This window comes from Panthera uncia, chromosome B1 (assembly GCF_023721935.1).
Source record: "Panthera uncia isolate 11264 chromosome B1, Puncia_PCG_1.0, whole genome shotgun sequence".
NCBI classification, from domain to species: Eukaryota; Metazoa; Chordata; class Mammalia; order Carnivora; family Felidae; genus Panthera; species Panthera uncia.
The window spans coordinates 193588727-193608770 of NC_064811.1; the positions used below are offsets into that span (position 1 = coordinate 193588727).

General features: G+C 42.2%; 1 protein-coding gene across 2 annotated transcripts in view; it reads left to right on the forward strand.

Moving 5' to 3' along the window:
* Nucleotides 1-235: 235 nt before the first annotated feature.
* LOC125923478 (zinc finger protein 705A-like) overlaps nucleotides 236-20044 on the forward strand; it is a 31623-nt gene continuing 11814 nt past the window's right edge. For both annotated transcript variants that reach the window (XM_049631805.1, XM_049631804.1), the window contains exons 1-3: nucleotides 236-611; nucleotides 7759-8040; nucleotides 8309-8379. The gene's annotated coding sequence lies outside the window, so the exon portion shown is untranslated. The remainder of the gene's footprint in view (nucleotides 612-7758; nucleotides 8041-8308; nucleotides 8380-20044) is intronic.

A 20044-nucleotide genomic window follows, 5' to 3' on the forward strand; every position in this document is an offset into this window, starting at 1 on the left:
CGCAGACGCCCCTGCCCCGCCCACGCCGCCGCAGGGGTGTCCCCGCAATCAGAGGGCCTCTCGCGGTCCGCCGGACTCTGGCACGCACGAAGGGTTATTTAAGCCGTTCTCACGCTGTTGCGAAGGAAACAACTCCGCATTCGGTATTACCGGCGCGCCAACGCTAAGCTTTTCCCTTAGCGTATCTGAGTCATTTAACGTGGCGTAGGGTGGGCAGCCCGGCGCCACAGGCCACCCCGCCACCTGGAGGCAAACGCCGGGACCCAAGCTCCGGGCGGAAGAACTGGCAGGACGGAAACGCCCTGGGGGCGGGGCGGAGACTTGCATAAGCCACACCCAAGCCCTTCCTTCCAGACCCCGCCCCGTCCGAGGTCCCCGTTTCCGGCCGACCCGGATGCAGATTTCCCGGACGGAAGGGCTCTTTTCCCGGTGCGGGTTTCAGCGTTTCTAGTTGCAGCTGGCACGTTGATGGTCTGGGTGTTGCGGCCTCCACACCCGGAGTCCGGGCCCTCGCTAACTTGACAGTCCCCGCACCCGCCAGCCCCGCCCGCGGGGAGCCCGGCCTGGTCGGGAGACGTTGTGCTGCTGCACTGGATCCGCGTCTGTTTCCGGTAAACTGGCTCCCAGGCCGTTTCGCCCGTTTTTCTGCCTCCGTTCTTTTCACCGTCTCTCCCTGGCCCCCGCGCGTGTCAAGGCCCCACTGGCGAGGCGCATTCTCGCCCTTCGCGGTACCGAGGGGGCAGCACCACGACGCCCTGCTCTCCGGATCCTGCAGACCCCAGCCCCCTCCTGAGTTCCTCTCTCCCTTCTCGCGTCTTTCTGGGGCCGGCCCTGCTGGTCCTTGGGCTCTCCGCAGTCACTTCCTCAGGGAGGCCCTGAGTCCCTTGCTGGGGCTTTCACCTGCCCCTGTCCTGTGGCACCCCTTGTTCTGTCCCGTCCCATCCTGCTGGCTGTGCCTGTCACGTATTGTTTACATTCCCGATGAGCCACCACAAAGCGTGCTTCTGGACAGGGGCATCTTCATTCTGTTCCTGTGAATGTGGAGGTGGGGCCGGGGGATAGGGGAAAGAGAGAGACCAGGGAGAAGCAGGGAGCTACAGCCAAAGAGAGTGATGAGAAAAAGCAGTTGTGAAATTGAGGAGAGGGAAGTGGGTCCGATGGGCTTTGAAAGACCAAATAAGAGTGAGAGCGTGACATGAGCTAGAAGCAGTGGAATAAATGAAAGTGGCAAAAAAAGGATCAGCAGAGAGATGGAAAAGAGCAGAAGGGAGAGGAGTCGAGCAACAGTAGCAATGGGGGCAAAAGAAGGGTAGATCCCAAATTCATTAGAATTTTGTTTTTAATTCCCAATGTATATTCTCTCTTAAATATGTCAGTCAGATGATGAGGTCTTAATGGTTTTATAGTCTGTTATTATATGTTGAAAGTATTCTTTGGTGCTTAGTAAATAATTGTACACTATTTCGGTGTGCCCTTGATTAAGGATATTGGCAATTTTTTATATTAACAGTCAAAACCTAGTTTAACCAATTAGTCTAATATTCCACATCTTCTCTTTCTTCTTATGTGATCTTTTAACCTAGTGGGCTGTGAACTAGTTCCCAGTCAAGTGTGTATCTATTTCCTTTGTCCTTTCTCTGGAAATGACCAAGGATGGGTTGGATTGTTGTGGGACTTTGTTGAAAGATAGCCCATCTGTTCATAATTGGATAAATTACTCAGCTGCTTCTATTGACCTTCTTCCACGGTTTTCAGTGCTACTAATTAGGTCTTCTTAATTACCTATTTTTTGGTAGTTTAATCTGATGTTCTGGAAAAGAGGAATTATATATTTGAGATAGTGATTAAAACCATGAAAGCAGCAGCTCTTGCTCAGGTGTATGATATGTGATCTGTAAATTTTAGGGGTAGGGGTGAGAAGTGCAAGCCTTACCACTGTCCCATCCAGGCCATGTCTTTCCTGTGAGGAGAGTTCTGCTCTGCTGGCCTCTCCCACCGACCCCTTCACCTGCCCCAGTACACATGCAGGGAGTCACGGGGCAGTTTGATGGGAAAGGGCCCAGGCTTTTTTTTGTCTTTTCTTTTTTTAAGTTTATTTATTGTGAGATAGCACATGAGCCCTTGTGAACAGGGGAGAGGCAGAGAGCGAGGGATAGAGAGAATCCCAAACAGGTTCCACGTGCTGTCAGTACAGATCCCACACGGGGCTCCATCCTCCAAACCTCGAGATCATGACCTGAGCCGAAATCAAGAGTTGGACGCCCGACCGACTGAGCCAGCCAGGCGCCCCCGGACCCAGGCTCTTTTAGCCAAATAGAGAACAAAAGCATCTCTCCAAGGAGGAGGAAGGAGGCGGTGCTTTGCTCTGTGAAGGGAGCCTGTAGAAGGAATTAGAGTGCTCTTTGGGGAGTTAGGGGTCCTGGAATGGGGGAGAGTTTGAGAAGCTCTGACCCTGTGCTCAGCAGGTATTAGCAGAGACTGGGGTCTTTGTCTTCAAGGGACCGTCAGGCCAGTGCGTAGACTCACCACTGCCGCGGACCGTGTGGGCTTCACTGGGATAGGAGAGTGTTCTGAAGAAATGAGCAGAAAAGCCCGACTGTTGATCTTCACGGAGGAGCGTAATCCTGCTGAATCCCTGTTATTTCAGCGTGCAGCGGAGGACTGGCTTTGCCACAGAGTGAATGCCTTCTCCTGGGTGTGTGTCTGCAGTGCAGGGAGGGGCCGTGCTGTTTCGAAGCCCCGAAAGCCATCGCCACGCTCAGGAGTGAGGGAGTGACTTTCAAGACGTATCTTGGCTGAGAAAGAAGTTTTTCATGTGTTCTTTTTTAATTCCTGACCTGACGAATCATGTGAAATCATGACCTGAGCCAAAATCAGGAGGTCACTTGACCAATGAGCCACCCAGGCGCCCCTGCTTTCTTTTTTTAAATTCAAGATGTTTAATCCAATCAAGATAGGAAGATACTGCAACGTTTAAGTTCTGGGAGGATCAAATAGAGAGGAGTAGTGGAAGTTATTATTTGATAAGTAATAACATAAAATTCATGATACGGCAGGAAATAACAGGACCCAAACATAAAGTTGGAGGTAAAGAACCTAGCTAAGATTAAAAGTTATTCCTCACCTTTTACGGAGAAGATGGCATAAACACCAGATACGAGTGCAGGAATACTTTACAATTTAACAGTTGAGGGGCACCTGTGCGGCTCAGTTGGTTATGTGTCCAACTTCGGTTCAGGTCATGATCTCGCGGTTTGTGGGTTCGAGCCCCGTGTCGGGCTCTGTACTGACAGGTCAGAGCCTGGAGCCTGCTTCAGATTCTGTGTCTCCTTATCTCTCTCCCCCTCCCCAGCTCACACTCTGTCTTTGTCTCTTTCTCTCTCCCTCTCTCTCTCTCTCTCTCTCTCTCTCTCCTCTTCCCCTCTCTCTCTCTCTCCCTCCCCCCTCTCAAAAATAAACATTAAAAAAATAATAAAATAAGATGAAGAGTTGAAAGCATCTACCTCCAAAATTACCTACCTTATTTGTGAAATAAGTTACCAACCATCTGATGAATGAAAGAGGAAGGACAAGTCTATGGAAATTCATCTGTCATAGCTAAATTTTGAAATAGCATTTATTTTGCATGGGAGTTGGAATTTACATGCAAGACCTAACACGATTGCCAGGTATTTTTGAGAAATGACCAAAATGACCTGAGATACAGTTGCATATTTACTGTGCTGTCTACTGGAATTATTTCATTGTGAGAGGCAGAAATTTTCAGCCAAAAGATTTTCTCTGCAGACATAGAGATTCCACTTAAATGTATAATTCAGTTGTGAATGAGATGGCAGTGAAAGTATTTACTGCATTGTGCTCTGTATTAATATTTTATTTATTTTCCCATTAGCCAAAAGATAAAGTATAAGGCTGGCTTCCCATTTTAATTATAAATTAATAAATTCGTAACATGTTCTTGAAAGCCCCCTAACACTCTCCTCCTCCACCCTAGTAACATAGTTTATGTTTGCTGCATCATAATATATTTGCAGATTTTCATCTTATCTTCGAGCCCAGATTTCCCCCAGGGAGTTTGTGTCCATAGAATCCCAGGGTGTCTGGTTCCCTCCTGTATCTGTCTTTAGACATTTGTTGTATCAAAGCAGCATCTTAAATCTGAATTTTACTGTTAGCAGTAATCAGTCCCCCATTCTCATGTCCTGTTTTTGACTATATGTGTCCCTTTTCCATTTTTGTCTTTAATCTGTTTCATTATTTTGACTGCCTACTCCAAGGTTTTAGAGCTGTGCTATCCAATAAAGTAACCACTAGTGACATGTGCTTATTAAATTTAGATTAATTACAATTAAAGTAACTAAACTTAAGACCCTCAGTAATGCTAGCCAGATTTCAGGTGTTTTTTTTTTTTTAAGTTTTAAAATTTTTTCAAAAGTTTATTTACTTTTGAGAGCATGAGTGAAGGAAGGGCAGAGAGAGAGGGAAACACAGAATCCGAAGCAGGCTCCAGGCTCTGAGCTGTCAGCACAGACCCCAATGCGGGGCTCCAACCTGCGAACCGCGAGGTCATGACCTGAGCCAGAGTTGGATGCTTATGTGACTGGGTCCCCCCAGGCGCCCCAGATTTTAGGTGCCCTTTAATGACATGGATCTGATTGCTGCTGTGTGGATAATGTAGATAACAGAGCATTTCCTTCAGCACAGCAAGTTCCACCGAACTTCTTGTTCTACATCTTATGTTTTTACTGGACTTTTTTGGCTTATAAGTAATTTCTGCTTCTCCCTATTCCCTTTTATGGGTTTCCTCAAGTAGTTTTTTCATTTTATTTCTTTTCTTGAGGTAGGTGCTTATATCATTTATTTAATCTTTAATTAATTAAATATTTAAGATAAAATTTTCTGTGATTATTGCTTTAGTTTGTTTCATTGGTACATTTATATATGTATAGGGACATTGCAGGTTCCTTTTTTTTTTAATGCGAGGTTTTCCTCCATCCTTGTCACAAGCCCTTTGTATTCAGGGACCGTTGTGCACTGGAAAGGGAGATCTTCTCTTTGGGAGTGTGATGCTTTCATATATGAAATTCTAGAATAATTATAAATTTCATGCTATTTTCACCTTTTCTGAACAGCTTTGGATGTACTGGATGTTAAAAATTATGAAAGGTTGGATTTTGATTTGTGATCAAATGAGCTGATAGGTGTTTCCATTTACAGTATTAATTTGAAAGATACAGTTGTTCTAGTTTTATACTTCTTCATATGTAAAGCTATTTTCCTGTACTCTGTGCCTTTGCTTTCCAATCTGTGTATTGCTAGAAGGTCAGAGGCAAGAAGGCAAGACTCTCTTGGTTAACCTGTAACCTGCCGTCTCCCCAGCACCTGGAATAGCTTGGCCCATCACTGGTCTTGGGATTTGAGGGAGCTCACTTAATAATATCATTTTTTCAGACTGCACTTCGGAAAGAAAAGGAAACACAGGTGAATGGGAATAGATACCAGTCATTTTTTTGACACATCTGTTGGAGAACCTGGTTTTGGAATGGAGAAAACAAATGCTGCACCCCAGACCTAAGCGGCTATGTTCAGATAGCCTGGGAAGGACTGGGAAGTCTTCATGGTTAGTTAGCAGTGCTCTAAAAAATAGTGAGGTGATATTGAGGATGCAGAAGGCCTTCTTCCCAGTGACCCTTTAAGGGATCTCGAGGGAGGGGCTGGACTGTGTAATCACCATCCTGAAGTCACCAAAGACGTGTCACTATTCCCGGTTGGGTGGGAAGTTGGTTAGTATGGTGTTGTGTGAATGAACAGATGACTTGGAACTGCTAAATAGGTTTTATTGGTTCTAAAGTTGGCTTATATAGCTATTTTATTTATTTGTTTATTTGTTTGTTTGTTTATATTCATTTTCGAGAGACAGAGAGAGAGCGTGACCAGGGGAAGGGCAGAGAGGGAGACACAGAATCCGAAGCAGGCTCCAGGCTCTGAGCTGTCAGCACAGAGCCTGACCCGGGGCTCGAACTTGTGAACTGCGAGATCATGACCTGAGCCGAAATCCGGAGTCGGAGGCTTAACCGACTGAGCCACCCAGCTGTTCCCGTCCACGAATCTTTCTTAAATCCATCTCTTGTGATAGTTGAGGAAGAATTTACTTGGTTATAAGGTTAAAGGTCACAGTTGGTTCCCCATTTTGTTCAGTGAATGTCCTTTTATACCTCACTTGAGTTTTTACTATGATCCTCAAATCATTCTTCGTCTATGAATTACAGACTCTATGGGGACGGGGGCACTTTTGTTTTGTATTGCTGTGTATATGTTTTTCCAAACAGTGCATTTTCACGCACGAATTGCTTTTTTGTATGTTTTAATACTTCTTTATTGAAATAATTCATAAAATTATTTTTTGTCATATTATTTCATTTGTTATCTTTACCACTAACATGGGTTTTCTAGGTTGTGGGCTTGTATTTCACAGCTTTCAGTGATTTTTTATTTAATCCTTTTACCTTTTGCTCATTTTAAGCCTGTCTATGACATTAATGAGTGACTTTTCAGCAGTGTGTCTGTTCCTTTCTCTTCTCTCCCAATGTAGTCTGTTTTATTTTTTATTTTATTTTATTTTTTTTTAATTTTTTTTAACGTTTATTTATTTTTGAGACAGAGAGAGACAGAGCATGAATGGGGGAGGGTCAGAGAAAGAGGGAGACACAGAATCTGAAACAGGCTCCAGGCTCTGAGCGGTCAACACAGAGCCTGATGCGGGGCTCGAACTCACGGACCGTGAGATCATGACCTGAGCCGAAGTCGGCCGCTTAACCGACTGAGCCACCCAGGCGCCCCTCAATGTAGTCTCTTTTAAATGATTTTTTAATTTTATTTTTGAAAGTTTTGGAGTTTTGCCAAGTCATTTCCTTCTTCCCTTGTCTTGTGATCTCTTTCATCCTAATTCTGCTTTGAAGTCCTATTTTTAAGGTTTCTAATGATTTGTTGTCTATCCATTACTAAAATTATTGGATAGCTTCTAAAGATGTTTTGCTCCAAGCCACGGGATTCTTTGAATATTAATATTCAATTACTTTTTCACTCCTGCCTCTTTCTTTTTAATAGCTACTGTGTTGGTTACTTCTTTCATGTCATTTTTATGAAGTTGAATTCTTAAACCCAATGAATTCATGGTGGTAGTTTGCAGAAAAATAAATGTCGCGGTTGTGCTATAGGAGGACCTCTTCCTGGCTCAAAATAATGACTGTTTAACACAGGACATTTGGAAAGTTTGTGGGACCTAGTTGGGAGTTTTCATAATATAAGAAATAATGAGCTACTGAGCTGCTTTTTATTCATGGTTCTCATTCATTCATGTCCCTCTTTGATGCCTACCACTTGGAAACACAGACAAAGCACAGTGATACGTAGGTAAAATTTTCCTTCCTACTCATAGGACTTTCCTGTTCATATGTGTAGGGATTCCCTGGATATCCCTAGATTTCCTTTGAATAAAAATTCTAAAGGTAGAACATAATTTTACATTTCAATCTAAATTTGTCTTGAAGGCAAAATCTAACATAATCCCACGGCCAGTGCGTTACTAGTTTCCTGAGATCTTCCTTCTCTCTCCTTGGACTCTCCCATATGCTCTGGATAACTCAGTTGGTAAACCATATTTATAGAGAATCTTTTGGGCATTGTGAAGTGTCCTGGATATTGGCTACCTTTCTCCAGTTATCAGATGCTTGCATTAATACAGAGTTTCTCTTTCAGATCTGAATCAAAGCTCTGTCCTCTCCACTGGGTGACTCATAGGAAAACAAGAGGATACAGTACCCAGAATCCAGCTGTCACCTCCCCAGAAATTTAAACACTTCTCCAGTTCCTCAGACCCCTCAACTTACCCCAGAAGGCAAAAGATTCAATTTCTTCATCATAGTACATGTATACAACGGGCAGAGAGCAAAGCTTGGTCATCACCTTGGCATTGCCTATCTGTGTGATGCTGAAGACATTCTCATCTCTGTGCATTACAGAAGAGATTCAGATTTCCAGGTGTGGACCAGTGTGCAGGGGAGGGGTGTTCCCACTGTTCTGAAGGGCAGGTACCTTGAAGCTCAAGAGAGGTACTCAGAAGGGTATAGAGTCTCAGTCCAAGTGCCCTAAAAGGGAAAATATTGGAATAAAAGCTTGGGGCACAGTTGGAACAGGATATCCAACCACTTTCTGGCCTCGTAGCCATGGAGAAGGACAGCAAGGGACCGGGGTGAAACTGGGGCTCTTGTCAGTCTTGGAGATGAATGCCAGTTTTCTTCCTCTACAGAGTCGGTAAGCTTTGGAAGATGCTAGTGGAGCATTCTGCACTATGGAGACTTGTACGTGACACCTTACAGCGTATGTATGGACTCTGGGAAAATGCTTGAGGGGATCCGCTTTATGTGGATGGCAGCTGGGATGGCAGTTCTTACACAAAACCCATCTTGGGCTCTCCAGAGGCTGTATATATGATGGGTCAGTGGAGCTTTGATACTGTCCAAGAGCCCTGAACATCAATCATTCCACTTTTTTCTTTTAATCTTTATTTATTTTCGAGAGAGAGACCGACAGTGTGCAAGTGGGGGAGGAACAGAGAGAGAGAGGGAGACAGAATCCGAACTAAACTCTAGTTGCGTGTCGCATACTTGAGGAAACTCCCAGTCACCAAACTTCCCCAATTCCTGACAAGTCTAGAACTGCACAACTCTAAACTTTCTTTGAGGAAAGTGACTTCTCTTCACTATTCTTCCAACACAACTTTGGCCTGGACCCTGTTCCTGTCTTCATGACAGGTAGGTGGTGACCTCGTCCAGGCTGAATGCTCTGCATTTCATGGGAGTAGGGGACATTTCCTTGAGTGTCAGGAAAGGGGCTCATGATGGCCCTCTGAGGTTGATGGGTTCCACCACCTAAAACTGGTGAACTTCTCAGCAGATGGATTCCTACAGGCAGTAGTCTGTATCTTCAGAAGCTTTAGAAACTCAGTAGGAGGAGAGCGAATGGTCTCACAAGCCAAGTATTGTTTCAACTGGAAAGGATGGATTCACTGCAGCCGCTGGAGCCAAATACTCCTCCCACCACTGAAGCCTTGCCCTCTACTTCACACATCTGTGTTGGCCTCAGGCCCAGACCCCAAATCTTCAAGCTCCTGGAAGTCCATGCCCCATGTCAGAAGGGAGGATGCCAAGGCTTTTCCGCAGGAAGTTCTGCGCTACTCTGGTCCCCTTTAGTTCCAGCCCAACCTTATCCCGAAGGGTGGAAGTGATGCCACAAAAGGACTCGGTCCCATTTCTCACCACCCTTACTTACAAACCATATGCCCTTTTTATCCTTTCTCTTCCTGCAAGTGGTTATCCATCTGGGGTTCCTGTTTTTCTGAGACATTTGAAACCATGAGGACATAACTCATAAACTGTGGTCAGGCAATAGGCTTTTGAGCCAGATAAATATGAGCAAATAGTTGAGTAAATTATATGCTGTATGGTTTTTGTCAGGTCATGTGAATCCTCTGCAAGCTGGCTTTCTAAGAGGAAAAGTGAAGATAATAATGGCAAACTTATAGGGTCTGAATAAATGGCAAGATTATAAGTAAATACCCGTCACCTAATATGTGATCAATATTGATGATGTATTTGGGCAGCTAGCTTCTTAGATCTTCCATGACTTGTCCATAGACTTCGTACAGAGCAGGGCTAGAAGATGTCACTGAGTTTAAGAGAATCAGTAGTCCTGGAATGGACACACCTCTGCTGGAATGGAGTCTGGGCTAGGGACCACAGCGCTAACCATGATTATCTTTGGGGACGTGGGTTTGGGGGTTATAGAAATTTTGAAGATTTTGAAATGTCTATTTTTCGTATTAAACACTTTTTAAAAAGTGTGTGTTTTAGGAATGGTAAAAAGCATGTTACTTTTAAAGTAATGTTACCAATTTTAAGTAAAATATGCAAGATTTTATATGGCACATGACGGAGGAAAGTAGTATTCTCTCAAGATGATGCCCTTGGAGGCAAGAAGCAACATTCTGTGGTCTTGTTGGAAAGGGAAACATACAGGTCAGTGGCCTCTGGAGAGTAGTAGTTAACTGACTCTCTGAAACAGACAAAGCACTGATTTATACCATTTGCTGGTTTCCTTGTATACCATGGCAAAATTCAAGCTAACAAAGGCTTTCCATCCAGTTTCCAAACCTCTGAATATTTTATAAGCAACTCTTAGGAGCCAGTCCATGCCAGATCAAGCATAACTACCAGAGGCATTGAAGGAATATATAAAAGAAAATTAGTAACTCTCTTTTGTTGCCCCAGGGTAGGAGTATAATGGTGGACTTGAGAAGAACAATCTCACTAGGATGCTGTGGCTTATGTTTTAAGGAAGCCAGGTAGGGTAGTTCCTCTTACCTCTGACCCAGTGACCTCTTGAATGGACCTAGCTTTTTGTAGTTGGGAAGAATAGAGAATAGAGTCCAGAAACATGAGCCCACTCCCTTACGAAACCAGCCCTGTCACAACTGTCACACTGTCACAATCATTCTATTTGTTTGAAAAGGGAGGAGCTGCAAGGGTCTTGAGTGCTGCTGTAGTTGGAGCTCGGTGACGGTGAATGAACGAAGTTCCATGATTCCACACAATCAGGACCCAAGGGAAAACCGTGGTTGTGAATGACTTTCTTTCTGCAGTATTAGTATCATTCCTCTTTGAGGGTTAAATAGATCCGGCATTGGTTAAATCTTGGTGGAGTTCTGGGATGCTGCCAAGGCTGATGCCCCAGGGCAGAAATCCAAAGCTTAAGTGGTCCAGCCTCTTCAACTCTTAACGACATTCTACGAGAAGTTATTTTAACTTTCAGTCACTAGGTGTGAAGGATGTAAGCTGCTTTGGACATATCTATGTTCCATAGCTTAAAATTTCCCTAATGCGTAAAGAAGGTGTTTGGGGATGGGTGGATGGTAGTCCAAATCAAACTTCTATTTTAACTGTAAGTCAACACTATGGTCATTTTAAATTCAGAAAAGCGAGGTTACTGGATGGACTGGTCTAAGGAAGACGAATCCATCTACTTCTGGACTTAGTTACAAGTTATTTCTCTCAACAATAGGAAGAATATATCCTAAACCCAGACAATGTCATTACCTAATCTCAAAGGAAAGATGAGCTCCAGCACCATGTCAGAGCAGAAGGGGGCTTTTTATATACTCCAAACTCCAGGAATTTTCAAAAGGACGAGCTGTCAAAGGGAAATGTAATAAAAGTGCCAAAAGTGAAAAGAGAGTTGAGTGGGCACTCGACTACCTCAAAGCCTTTCCAGTGCAGCTTGGAAGTAGGTGCCTGGAAGTGATGAGTTGAGTGGATAGTTGACGTTTCTTGGATAAGCTGGCTTCTCTTTGCATCCATTTACTTCATCTATGAAGTAGGAATAGTACGGGGACCTGGCTGTCATTTAAGTCCAAAGCTGCTGATTCTGTGAGACTCCCTAAGGGTACATTCGGCACCCTTTTTTATTACCATGTTTCTGCCATGTGCTTTTTCACACCTGTGCCATAGTTCCCTCATAATGATGTGAAACATAACACTTTAATATTTTTTGAGTTTGATTCAGCACATTTAAAGTACACAGACTCTTGCCTGGTGTGTATTAAAGCTCCAGTTAAGATTTACTTACTGATACGCTTCCCAAGACGGCAAATAAAGGTCAGTTGCCCCAGAAATTTTATTTAGAAAAGTGTATACGTGAGAAAGAATTGATCTAGTAATCCAACAGAGTGATCCAAGTGACTTGAATTATCTGGAATATGTAAGGGCAGTTCTTGATTTTTTTTTTAATTTAAACTTTAGTTGACTTATAGTGCAACATTGGTTTCAGGAGAATTCAGTGATTCATCACTTACCTGTAACACCCAGTGCTCAGCACGAGCACCCTGCTTAATACCCATCTGTTTGTTCTCTCTCATTAGGTGTCTGTTATGGTTTGTTTCTCACTCTTCTCCAGCCCCCCACATATGTTCTGTGTTTTGTTTCTTAAATTCCACATATGAGCAAAATCATACGGTATTTGTCTTTCACTGATTGACTTATTTCCCTTACTATAATATGTTCTAGCTCCACCCATGTCATTGCAAATGGCAAGATTTCATTCTTTTTGATGCCTGAGTTAAAGTCCATGGCATATATGTACCACCTCGTCTTTATCCATTCATCAGTCAATGGACCTTTGGGCCCTTTCCATACTTTGGCTATTATCAGTAGTGCTGCTGTAACCAATGGGGTGCATATACCCTTTCGAATCCATATTTTTGTATCCTTGGGGTAAATACCTAAGAGTGCAATTGCTGGATCATAGGGTAGTTCTATTTTTAGTTTGTTAGGGAACCTCAATACTGTTCTCCAGAGTGGCTGCACCAGTTTGCATTCCCACCAACAGTGCACGAAGGTTCCCCTTTCTCCACATCCTCACCAACGACACTTGTTGGTTCTTCTGACAGGTGGGAGGGGGTATCCAATCATGGTTTTGATTTGTACTTCCCTGATGATAACTGATGTTGAACATCTTTTCATGTGTCTGTTAGCCATCTGGATGTCTTCTTTAGAAAAGCATCTATTCATATGTCTTCTTCCCATTTACTGGCTTGTTTTTTGGGTGTTGAGTTTGGTAAGTTCTTTATAGATTTTTGGATACTAACCCTTTATCAGATGTGTCATTTGCAAATGTCTTCTTCCATTCTGTAGACTGCTTTTTAGTTTTTTTGATTGTTTCCTTTGCTATGCAGGTTTTTATCTTGATGAAGTCCCAATAGTCCATTTTTGCTTTTGTTTCCCTTACCTTTGGTGACGTGTCTAGTAAGAAGTTGCTCTGGCCCAGGTCAGAGAACTTGCTGCATGCGTTCTCCTCTAGGATTTTTATAGTTTCCTGTCTCACATTTAGATCTATCATCCATTTTGAATTTATTTTTGTGTGTGGTGTAAGAAATTGGTCCAGTTTCATTGTTCTGCATGTTGCCATCCAGTTTTCCCAACACCATTTGTTGAAGAGGCTGTCTTTTTTCTATTGGATATTCTTTCCTGCTTTGTCGAAGATGAGTTGACTGTACAGTTGTGGGTCCATTTCTGGATTTTCTATTCTGTTCCATTGATCTATGTATCTGTTGTTGTGCCAGTACCATAATACTTTGATGACTGCAGCTTTGTAATACAGCTTGAAATCTGAAATCGTGATGCCTCCAGTTTTGTTTTTCTTTTTCAGGATTGCTTTTGCTATTCAGGGTCTTTGGTGGTTCCATACAAATTTTAGGACTGTTTGTTCTATCTCTGCAAAAACTTCTGGTGGTATTTTGATAGGGCTAGCATTAAATGTGTAGATTGCTTTGGATAGGATGGACATTTTGACACTGTTTGTTCTTCTAATCCATGAGCATGGAATGGTTTTCCATTTACTTGTGTCCTATTCAGTTTCTTTCATGAGTGTTCTACAGTTTTCAGAGTATGGATCTTTCCCTCTTTAATTAGGTTTATTCCCAGGTATCTAACTGGTTTTGGTGCAGTTGCAAATGGGATCGATTCCTTGATTTATTTTTCTGCTACTTCATTATTGATGTATAGAAATACAACAGATTTTATATTTACAACATTGATTTTATATCCTGTGACTTTGCTGAATTCATGTATTAGTTCTAGCAATTTTTGGTGGAGTGTTTTGGGTTTTCTCTATAGAGTATCATGTCGCCTGCAAATAGTGAAAGCTTGACTTCTTCCTTGCCGATTTAGATGCAGTTTTTTTTGGTTTGGTGTCTGATTGCTGAGGCTGAGACTTCCAGTAGTATGTTAAATAGTAATGGTGAGAGTGGATATCCTTGTCTTGTTCCAGACCATAGGGGAAAGGCTCTCTCACTTTCTCCCCACTGAGGATGATATTAACAGTGGGTCATTCATAAATGGCCTTTATGACATTCAGGTATGTTCCATCTGTCTCTGCTCTGTTGAGCGTTTTTATCAAGAATTGATGCTATATTTTGTCCATTCTTTTTCTGCATCCATTGACAGGATCATATGGTTCTTTTTTTTTTTTTAATGTAGTATATCGTGTTGATTGATTTGCAAATATCGAACCAGCCCTGTAGCTCAAGAATAAATCCCATTGATAATGGGATCAATGGGTGAATAATTCTATTAGTATACTGTTGAATTTATTTTGCTAGTACCTTGTTGAGGAATTTTGCATCCATGTTCATCAGGGATATTGGCCTGTAATTCTCCTTTTTAGTGGGGTCTTTGGTTTTATAATCAAGGTAATGTTGGCTTTGTAGACTAAGTTTGGAAGTTTTCTTCTATTTCTGTTTTTTGGAACAGTTTGAGAATAGGTATAACTATTCTTTAAATTGTCTGGTAGAATTCTCCTGGGAAGCCGTCTGTCTGGCCCTGGACTCTTGGTGGTTGGAAGATTTTTGATTACTGATTCAATTTCTTTGCTGGTTATGGGTCTGTTCAAATTTTCTATTTCTTCCGGTTTCAATTTGGTAGTTTGTGAGTTTCTAGGAATTTGTCCATTTCTTCCAGATTGCCAAGTTGGCATATAATTTTTTATAGTATTCTCATGATTATTTGTATCTCCCTGGTGTTGGTTGTGATCACTCCTCTTTCATTTGGGTCCTCTCTCTTTTTGATAAGTCTGGCTAGGGGGTTCAGTTTTGTTTATTCTTTCAAAGAACCAGCATTTAGTTTCATTGATGTGTTCTGTTTTTTTGTTTTTTTCCCTATATTGTTTATTTCTGCTCTAATCTTTATTATTATCCTTCTTCTAATGGCTTTAGGTTTTATTTGCTCTTCCTCTTCTAGGTCCTTTAGATGTAAGGTTATGTTGTGTATTTGGATCCTTTTTTCTTGAAATAGGCCTGAATTGCAATATACTTCCCACTTAGGACTGCCTTTTGCTGCATCCCAAAGGTTTTGGACCCTTGTCTTTTCATTTTCACATGCTTCCTTGTATTTTTTTTTTATTTCTTCTTTAATTTCCTGGTTAACCCATTTTTTCTTTAGTAGGATGTTCTTTATTAACCTCCATGTATTTGAGGGCTTTCCAAATTTTTTCTTGTGTTTGACTTCAAGTTTCATAGCATTGTGATCTGAAAATATGCATACTTTGATCGTGATCTTTTTGTACTTGTTGAAGGCTGATTTGTGACCCAGTATGTTTCATGTGAACATGTTCCATGTGCACGAGAAAAGAAGGTGTATTCTGCATTAGGATGAAATGATTCGAATGTATCTGTTAAGTCCTTCTGGTCCAGTGTGTCATTCAAAGCTATTGTTTTTTTGTTGATTTTCTGCTTAGATTTGTCCATTGCCATACGTGGGGTGTTAAAGTCTCCTTCTATTATTATATTATTGTCAATGAGTTTCTTTTTTTTTTAATTTTTTTTATTTATTTAATTTTTTTTTGTCAATGAGTTTCTTTATATTTATTAGTAATTGATTTATATATTAGGGTGCTCTCAATTTGGGGGCCTAAACACTCAAACTGTTAGATCTTCTTGATGGATAGACTCCTTAATAATAATACAATGCCTTTCTTCATTTCTTGTTACAGTCTTTGTTTTAAAATCTAGTTTGTCTAATAGAAGTATGGCTACTCTGGCTTTCTTTTGATGTCCATTAACATGATAAATGGTTCTCCATCCCCTCACTTTCAATCTTCAGGTGTCTTTAGTCTCTTGTAGGCAGCATAAAGATGGGATCTTATTTTTGTTTTTTTTTTTACCCATTCTGCTACCCTATGTCTTTTGATGGGAGCACTTAGTTGATTTACATTCAGAGTGATTATTGAAATGTATGAATTTAGTGCCATTGTGTTACCTGTAGAGTTGGTGTTTCTGGTGATGTTCTCTGGTCCTTTATAGTCTTTGTTGCTTTGGTTTTGTTTTTTTTTTTTTTTTTTTTTTCTTCTTTTTCCCTCCAAAGAGTTCCCTTTAAAATTTCTTGCAGGGCTAGTTTAGTGGTCACATACTCCTTTAGTTTTTGTTTGGGAAACTCTTTATCTCTCCTCCTATTTTGAATGATAGCCTAACTAAATAAAGAATTCTTGGTTGCATATTTGCCCCATTCAGTACATTGAACATTTCCTTCCACTCCTTTCTGGCCTGCCATGTTTTTGTGGACAGATATGCTGCAAATCTGATCTGTCTTCCCTTGTAGGCTAAGGACTTTTTTTTTCCCTTGCTGCTTTCATGATTCTTATCTTTGTGTTTGTGATTTTTGACTTGACTTTTATGACTTGGCGACGATTGGCTTTCGTTGAATCTAATGGGAGTTCTCTGTGCTTTTTGGATTTTGGTATCTGTGTCCTTCCCCAGATTATGGAAGTTTTCAGCTATAATTTGTTCAAAGAAACTTCCTACCTTTCTTTCTCTCTCTTCATCTTCTGGGACTCTTATGATGCGAATACATTTTTAATGAGTCACTGAGTTCCCAAAATCTGCCTTTGTGGTCCATGACCTTTTTTACCCTCTTCTTTTCAGCTTCATTATTTTCCATAATTTTATCTTCTGTATCACTGATTTGCTCCTCTGCTTTGTCTATGCTCATTTTTATGGCCTCCATTTGGGATTGTATCTCGGTTACAGCATTTTTAGTTTTGGCATGACTAGATTTTAGTTCTTTTATCTCTGCAGTAAGGTATTCTCTAGTGTCTTCTATGCTTTTTTCAAGCACAGCTAATATCCTTATAATTGTTGTTTTAAATTCTAGTTCAGACAATTTACTTATATATGCATTGATTAAAATATCTGGCTGTCCTTTCTTCCTGTTCTTTCTTTTGAGGTGAATTCCTCGTCTTGTCATTTTGGAGAGAAAGAAAAATAAAGCAAAATAAAACAAAAAGTAAAAATTGAAGACAAAAAAAATCTAAAAAATACATGAAGTTAGATCCTAGGTGTGTTCTGATCTGCTTGTTACAAGAAGCTTGATAGGAAAAAGGTAGGAAGAAAGAAAAGAAAAAACTAATAAAAATATATCCAAAATAAAACAATTTAAAAATGATAAAAAATAAGATTAGAATGCTCTTTTTGTATCAAAAAATAAAAAGAAAGACAAAAACAAAAAGAAACAAACAGAAAAACCCCAAAGGATGCTAGATCTTTTTTCCTCTAGAGCTGAAGCTTTGCGCCAGTCTGATTCATAGACTTGGTGTGGGCTAGGTGTTTCTGCTGGTCTTCTGGGGAAGGGGCCTGCTGCTCTGATTTTCAGGTACAATTGCTCTCCTGGAGATGTGTCTTCAGGGTGCTGGGTTGGGGCAGGACTTGGTGTAGCAGCTCCGTCCTCCACTTGGTGGCGCTGTTTAGCTCACCAAGATGGATCAAGCTGGTGGGTGCGGGAGAAAATGGTTTCTCCCCATTCTCTTGTTCTCTCAACTCAGGAGCAGGAAGTGTACACCACCCCTCTTCAGTAAGCCCTCACAGACGCGCAGCGATGCCACCTGTGTCCCTGGTTTCCGTCATATCCCCACCTTCACCCCGTGTCCAACCTGTCCACCTGCCAAATAGTGCAGCGCTACTGTGTTTTAAATCAGGTGCGGCTGTGTTTCAAAACCCCATACTTCAGAGACCCCCACAGCACAGACCTGCACTGATCTTCTGGGGACAGTCACGATGACTTGCGGCTGGTGGTGCCAGTTTGTCACAGAAGACAGCCGCAGGATCATGCAGTGGATCAGAATTTATTGTAAATCACAACACACAGCTGGCGCCCGGGTTTGCATACCTCTCTTGGCTTCTTTGTTTTGGATGTTGCCTGCTGGGTCCTGTGTCCATTGAGAGGCCGAATCACCTCTCCCAGATGCACTCCAAGCAGCCAAACCGCTTCTCCCCATGTGATCCTGGGGATCCTCAGGCCTCCTGCCGTTGGGGCTCAGCTCTGCTGTCCCACTGCTCAGCTCCCCAGGTGCGAATCTGGAAATGTCACAGACCTCCGAAACTTAGGAATGTGTGCTCCACTGTTTCTGGAAAACTGGTGGTGGTGTAACCCTGTCCTTTTTCCTTGTCTGAGGTTTTGGGGAGTAATTTTCTTGAGCAGTCCCTTGTGTGTTTTCCCTCTTACACGCCCCCCCCCCCTCTTTTTCTTTCCCTCTCCCTCCTCTCCCTACTCCCACTGAGACCAGGGCTTCTTTCCCTGGGGAGCACCTGCAGCTCTTTTCTCCCACGAATTCTATGCAGTTCCTTCCTTCCATGGGTCATTTTTCTGGTTTTTAGATGTGCAGGTTTGTTCTCTGAGAGTTATGATTGATTTCTTGGGTGTTCAGAATGATTTGATATTTATCTAGCTGTGTTCCAGGGAGGATGCGTGCTTAGGGTCTCCCCACTCCTCCACCATTTTACTCCATCATTTTCTGTATTTTCTTAAGACAATAGATTTTTGAACTCCTAAGGTATTATCGTAACAGCAATATTGGCGCAGTGATTTTTATTTATTGAAAATAAGATAATAGCAAGAACAAAATTCACATCTACTTAATTTGATCAAGGAAATTTGCTTTTCACAGAAATAACAGGCACAAAAGAAAAGTATAAATGCTGATGTATGTTTTAAAACAATTTTACGAAACCAAATTTAAAAGTTGTATTTTTATTGAGCTCTCTAGAGAATCTTCAAGCATTTATATGTACTTGTCCGTAGCAAATGCTTTCTGGATGAAAAGTCATCGCTATATAATAATATTTTACTTAAATCTTTCTGTATCTAAAAACAAAGCCCAAGAATTTTCATGGTAAAACACTTAGGAGAATCTGCTGTTTACCCAGCATTCGCTCTACAGCTGTCCCAGATAGAACTGCCTCATCATATGCACACAGGCACCTGCACAGACTACGGACATGGGGGTCTCCAGTTTAATACTGCAGTCTGGCAGGACTGTCTACAGACATGGACGGCAGATAATTCATCAGCCGGTGCCTAAGTGAGATACCTCCCCCCATCTCCCAGCCACTTTCTGAGGACCAGTTGGACACCAGCCCTGGGCCAGCCCTGTGGATCCCAGGAAGACCTTCGACCTTAAGTCTCTTCAGCTATTTCTTGTGGAGGTTGATACTGAAGTCAGTTTGCAAACCAAGCTGTGAATTAGAGGAGGAAAAAACCCCCACAAATTCCCCAAAGAGGACTTGCCATCAGCGCAGAGGGGGGTTATTCCACTGGGACGTAAAACCCCAGGATCCTGAGCCTGTGCTCTGGAGTGGAGCCTTCGTCGTCCATAAATTAGTCCCATCCCTTTGCGTTTCGTTTGAAGGCTAAAAGTGTTGTTTCTGGTAGAAGGGCGGAAGGCGAGAATAGTGCCGCCAAAGCACTAAGGTTTAGTCCTGTGTTGATAGATCTAAAACAGAAGGCTTTGTTTATATGAATTGTTCTCTCACTACTTTTAACATGCATCGTATCTCTCCATATCCCATACAGTTTATGGGGACCCGGGGACAATAATGAGCCAAGCCAAGTGTTTTTGCTGTCCTCAGCTCACACAGCTCTGAGAAGGAGACAGTCAAGGTGGCAGTTGCAGGGAGGTGTCCTAAATGCCCTCCTGGGATAATGGGGAGGTTTGGCACCAACATTAGACTGAATGTTCAGGGAAGGGGATCCCATCTCCCAAAGGGGTATGATATGTAATCAGATTCTTAAAGGGGAAGTTCAAGAATGCCAAGTGGGGGGATGGGAAGGAAGTTCTAGTAAAAGGGCTGTGCACGGGTGAGACAGTAAAGCCAGCTGGCCTGTGGCCCATGAATGAGACAAGTGCCTGTGAGGCAGATGATTTCAGTTCAACCAGGGATGAGTGAGTGATGAATCTGGCCGTGTCTTATGGTGACCTGAATCCATATTAAGAATCTGTCTTTAGCTTATTGGCCACTGTGTCACATTTTCAGGGTTCTACTCCTACATCAGGATCCCTGATGTACTTGTCAAAATGCAGACTCCCAGTGTCCACCCCAGACCAAAGGGAAGACTGTGACTGGTGTTAAGTCAGGAGCCCCATAAGTTTGGTGCTCATGTTGGGC